Here is a 6,113-nt window from a genome sequence, read left to right as displayed (position 1 = left end):
CTTTTTTCTCTCTTTTCTTTAGTTTGGATAATTCTGATATATTCAGGTTTACCTATCCTTTCCTTTTTCACTTCCATTCTGCTATTCAAGCCATTAGTAAATTTGTTATTTCAGATATTTTAGTTTTTTAGTTCCAAAATTTCAGCTTGGTTCTTATTTATATATTCTATATCACTAGAGGGTTTCTTATTTTATCATTCATCACCATTGTATTTTCTCTACTTCATTGAGCAATTTTAACATTTTGAGTCATCTCAGGGTCAACCTCTGTTAATTGTCTTTTCTCTTGAGTCTAGGTCATATTTTTCTGGTTCTTCATATGTCATTTAATTTTGGACTGTATCCTGAATGTTGCAAAGGACATGTAGTAGAGACTCTGAATTTCTGTGTTCTTTTTATAAAGTATAAAGTGTGCTAATGCTTTTCTTTTAACAGGCAACAATTTCGCTAAGATTAAATTTCAAACTTGATCTCACCTGTACCCTATATTCTCAGTTTGGACTTTGCAGTCTGCCCCATGTGTCAATGGTTCAGTGATCACCCACAGACTTTTCTAGATTTTATGCACAGAAATAGGGATTCCCATTCCATGCTCTCTCCTTTCTTAGATTTTTGCCACCCTCCAGTAACCCTGGTTTCCCTGGGCACCTTCTCTTCTCCTGAGCCAGACTAATGGTGACATTTCATAGGAGTTTTAGTTGACCTATGATACACCACAACAGCAATTGCCTTAGAAATTGGCAGAAAAGATGGGAACTTCCCCCATGTAATTTGCTTCCTGTGAGTTTCAACTCTCTTCCAGAGTTTACGTGCTTCAGTTTGCTCTGTAGACTCCTTGGGTAATTGATTTTATGTATTTTTTCCCAGCATATATAGCTGTTATCTGTGGGAGGTTGAATTTGTTACCTCAAATAGAACTATTGTTTGTGTATTTTTTATTTCATTGATTTCTGTCTTGTTTTTGATATTTCCTTCCTTCCATTTATTTTGGGTTCAATTTACTATTTTTTTTTCTAACTTCTTGAGGATAGAGCTTAAATCATTGATTTAAGGCCTTTCTTCTCTAAAATAAAGACCTAAAGCTATAGAATTTCCTTTGAGCACTCTTACTGATCCTATCTTTGTTGAAATTTTTGATAGTTTGTCCATCATGGACTTTTTGCATTAATTTTGATTTTAAAAAAACATTGCTTCAGAATATTAGTCTAGATTACTTAGCTTTTCAGCACCCCTTACATTTAGCACCCAAGGCAAATGTCTCCTTATCTTACCTCACCCCACCCTAGTTTTATCAGAAGAACCATGTTGAATCACTTATCTAAGTGACCCACAGCCTGGGAACAGCCCAGTTGCAAGGCCTGGCTCTGGAGATACAGCTGGGCAGTTGTGGACTGTTATCTAGGGACATGTGAGTTCAGTCATGTGTCAGGGAAACCTTCTGAGAGATGGGAACTATGCATTATGGGGAGTCAATAGAGTGGCCAGGGATATCATAGACATTGTCAAGAAAGCCGTTCATACAAGGCAGTGAGCCAACCTAGCAGGACTTGGCCAGGGACATCCCAGACAGAGGGAGAAGCATAACCAAAAGCCTAGAGGCTGGAAAGAGGAGGAAGCATTCAGGGAATTGAGAATGGTTCAGGAAGTTTGAAAACAGAGTGCAAAGCAAATGGATGACAATGGAGGAAGTTATCAGGAGCCAGACCTCAGAAAGCTATCAATCCCATGTTAGGACACTTGGCCTTTATTTTGAAAGAGTCAGGTTTGGTGTAAGGATGTAATATGATCAGATTTTACTGTCATCCATTCTAGAACAACCACCTGGAGTACAGCGTGGTGAGTGGATTGGAAGGGAAAAAGTACAGCCACTGCAAAACTTTTCCGAAAAACCAGATGAAGGAAGACGGTGGCCTGAGCGCAGGGTGGAGTGATAGAATGAGAGCCATGTCAGGGGTGCTGTGGACAGGGACTGTCAATGGATTAGATGCTGGTGGAGAGAGGTGGGAGAAGCAAGGTGGGTCTCAGGTTTCCAGCACTGGGGGTGGAGATGGTTTGGGGATGAAAACAATATATAAGGTCATCAGTCTCAGAACATGTGATGCCACTTGATTCAGCAAAATGATGCAAGGGCAAGAACCCAGCAGGTGTCCCTTAGCTTCTAAGCTAGTGGTCCCTGCAGAGCTGCCTCCATTAAGCATGCCTTAACTGAAAGAAGGGTTTTTCCTAACCTTTGTAGTAGGAGACACAAAATGCCAAAAAATTACAGACACGGAATTATGAAATGCATCTAAAAATCAAGTACTTTCAAGTCTTGGGAAATCAGCAAGCTCTTAGTGATAGCAGTTGGGGTGGTGGAGAGCCCAGTATATGATGAACTTATAGAGGCTACAACTAGCCTCTCAGTATTTGAAAACCAGTGTCAAAAAGTCTTCCTGTATATGAAGCAGTAGAGAGGCTTCCCAGGAAGAAGATTTTTTGTTGTCTACACTGAGAACCAGAAACTCTCTCAGAAAGAGTGTCTGGGAGTGTCCCCTGCCATAGCTTGCACAGAGCTATGATCAAATCTACCAGATGTTCTGGTAGAGGTTTGCTTTGTCTGTCCATCATGTAGCACTGGGAGATCCAGGACAGTCAGTATAACGGAGGGAGGCCTTTATCTTATCCAAAGAGGAGAATAAAAGGAGGGCTGAGTGTAGACAAGCTGGTGATTAAGTTGTTAGGAAAGAATAGGGTTATAGGTTGAATTGTCCCTTCAAAAAGATATGTGGAAATGACAGTCTAAATTAACCCAAGGCTTACATCCCAGAATGCATGATTTCCATGAACTTCCTCCAAATAAATAAAATACCTTTGCCAAAAATAATAATAAGAAGAAGATATGTGGAGGTCCTAACTCCTAGTACCTCAGAATGTGACCTTATTTGGAAATAAGGTCTTTACAAAGGTCATCAAATCAAAATGAGCTCATTAAGTGGTCCCTAGTTCAATATAACTTGTGTCCTTAAAGAAAAGGGAAAGACACACATAGAGAATAGACCATATGAAGACACAGGGAGAGGCCACATGAAGAGCAGGGCAGAGGTTGGAGAGATGCAGTCACAAACCAAGGAATGTCTGGGGCTCCCAGAAGCTGGAAGAGGTCAGGAAGGAACCTGTCCTACAGGTTACAGAGGGAGCATGGTCCTGACAACTGATTTCAGACTCTTGCCTCCAGAACAGAGACAACAAATTTCTGTTGTTCTAAGCCAACAAGTTTGTGGCAATTTGTTACAGTAGCCCTAGGAAAAGAATACAAATAGCGTGGCTCTTTCAGGAATCTGCTTTTAACTCCTTAGTGCAAGGAATGTTGCCAAATCAATACTAATGTGGAGGTCATAGCACTCCAAGGACGTGGCTTTGTAATCAGGTGATTATTAAAGTGTCTGGCTTGGCTGAGCAAATATTAAGTGAAGCAAGGAACCACTTTTTCTGTCAGCAAACGACACACCATATCTGGAAGGGTGCGGCTTGCCTCCTGGCCTCGACCTTTGCCTTTGGGAGCTCTGAAGCATGAGCTCTGGTTTCTAGCTCTGACTCCTACTCAGGGGAAGTGAAGATGTGATGGACTATTGGGTCCTCACCAAGTCTACCTTGACCCAGGTCCTGCTCGCTTTGAACCCTTCTTTCCAGGGAGGAAGCCACAATATTTTACCCAGTTCCATTCTTAACTCAGCCAGCCTCTTTGTGCTGGAGTTCCAACCTCAGTTTTTTTTTTGTTGTTGTTCCAGAAATAAGATTTGCCTTGCTTTTCTTCTTCACTGACTCCCTCCTAGGGACAAGGTTCTATTCCTGATTTGAAGACCCTGGGATTGGGGTCCTGCTCCTAAAATGTCACTCCCTTGATCTCATCCTCTGTTGTGAATTCATACCACCCTTCCCTCCCATTTGCCCATGAAATGGGAAGATTTGCAGACCTGTCTTCCCTGGTATCAGGACTGGTCCATTGGAACTTCCCTCCACAGTCTGCTTCTAGGGACTCCCTTGTGATCTTGTGTTTCTAGCTTTTCTTGGTGTCTGGGTCCTGATCACTCCCACTCCAGCCCTGATCATTATTACTGCAGGGATGGCATGTGCTGGGGCCACTCACTTGCCCCTGACAGGCCCCATACACTCAGTATCAGATTTCAGAGAGTTCTGCTGATTCTGTAGTGTTTGCTTATACCTACAAAGCTGTCTTTGTCTCTCCTCAATCAGCCAAATCTTGAAGTGATTACCCACCTTATAGTTTCACTGAAGATCCCAGTATCAATCCTTACAACTCAGGTTGTTACAACTCAGCAAAGCAACCAGTTGGAAACATACCACCCCATCCACAGTAGGCAACTCTCGAGCAAAATCCCTGATTATTTGTGTTGCTGTTCTTCAGGATTGATTCAGCACTCATGGGCCAGGTCTGTGGTGACATAGCAACTCAACCATGCTTTTGTTTTCACTGGGCGAAAACACTTGAGGGCCAAGCAAATGCTGCTTTGTTCCAAAAACATCAACCACTAAATCCCCTAGGCTCCTTTGGATGCCTTGTGTAAGGGCCCACCCGGGATATAGGATAGAGCCTGGGGAAGAAGACAGGTTTTACTCCTGGCTCTACCACTTACTAGCTATGTAACTTTGGACAAGTTACTTAATTCCTCTGAGCCCCAGTTTTATCTTCTGTAAAATGGGGATCCTAACAATGCTTACCTATGTGAAGGAGATCTGATGTAATTATTCATTATGACAATGAATATAAAGAACTTTGAACCAAATGAGGTACGTTTTCTTGGTCACCATGACCTTCTTTCAGGATTTCTTAATCCTGGCCACCCCCACATCTATTCTTTGGCTGTTTGTCCCTACTTGGATGAGCAGCAGGGTTGTGAATTCTGTTTCAATCTTGGTGAGTGGCATTCATACCCTTCTGTCCTTTCCTTCCAGGATGATTGCTGCATGTCGTTTCTGCCTTCCTGATTCTTATCCTGTGTGCTCAGCTCCTGAATAATAGGCCCCTGGCAGCATGCTAGGCCCTCATGGAGTTCATCCAGACTCCCAGCCTTATGCTTTCCCTGGGTGAGCCATTCTGCCCAATTTTGACCTATGTCACTTTGAAATCCGCTCCATAATGACATTCCATGTTGTAAATTTAGGGGAATGTGCACAAGAGCAGGAAGGAAAGCTGTAGATGGCTGAACTGGCTTCCTACTGGGTGAGGCACTGCACCTCGGTGAACAGTGGGGTCCTTCTCTTGTAAAGTAGAGATGATCAGACATATCCCACTTCCTTCACTAGGTATATAATGGACTAGTAAATGTTCGACACTGTTGAAGTGTTCAGAACCCTACAAGCATAGTATGGTTTTGTCCTCTGCAAATTCAACATGTGGCCAGAAGTCTTGAAGTATGTGTGTGTGTGTGTGTGTGTGTGTGTGTGTGTTGTATGAGCAGAAGAAAGGTACTGGCAATAGAACATGCTACAACGTGCTTCACATGTAGCAGGTCAGCCAGATGCACCAGGTGGAGAGGTAAGGAAAAGCACACAATGTTCTGTGTTGGTGTAAAACTGTGAGTCTGTTGTTTGTAGCAGACTTGTGGTAGATCTTTAAATCACATGTAAAGGGAGTTTATCGGAATGTGTACTGTCAAGAGCAAGAGTTTCTGACAGACTCAGAAAGGCTAAGAAGTACAGAGAGTGGTCCTTGGGTGAAAATACATTTGGGACACTCAGATATACTACAGGCTAAGCACTATAAGGGATATGTTAAATTCAAGTAAAGATACAGAAAATTTGGCGAAACAACTCAAATGAGTAAGAATTTCCAGGACTTTTGCGTGCACTTTTGCACGAAATATTAAATCATTACCCTTGTTTGTCTGACATTTTTGAAGGTAGGTTACCAAAACCCAGGATTTCTGAGAAGAGAAACGACAGCTGCCAGGATGCCTTGTTTCTAGCCCAGAAGCAAGGCTTCCCATGCTGCTGTGACAAATGCCTGTATTCACTGCCCCAGGGATATAGTGTGGTGAAGGCAAAGCTATCTTATGTCTTGGACGTGGAGAGCTCAATTCTTGGCCAAGGTGACCCCCCCAAGGGCAAGCAGA

This window comes from Mirounga leonina, unplaced genomic scaffold (genome assembly GCF_011800145.1).
Source record: "Mirounga leonina isolate KUSES-001 unplaced genomic scaffold, KU_Mleo_1.0 Mir_205, whole genome shotgun sequence".
NCBI lineage: Eukaryota > Metazoa > Chordata > Mammalia > Carnivora > Phocidae > Mirounga > Mirounga leonina.
The sequence above is the reverse complement of the archived record's forward strand: the minus strand, read 5'-3'. Positions refer to the sequence as shown.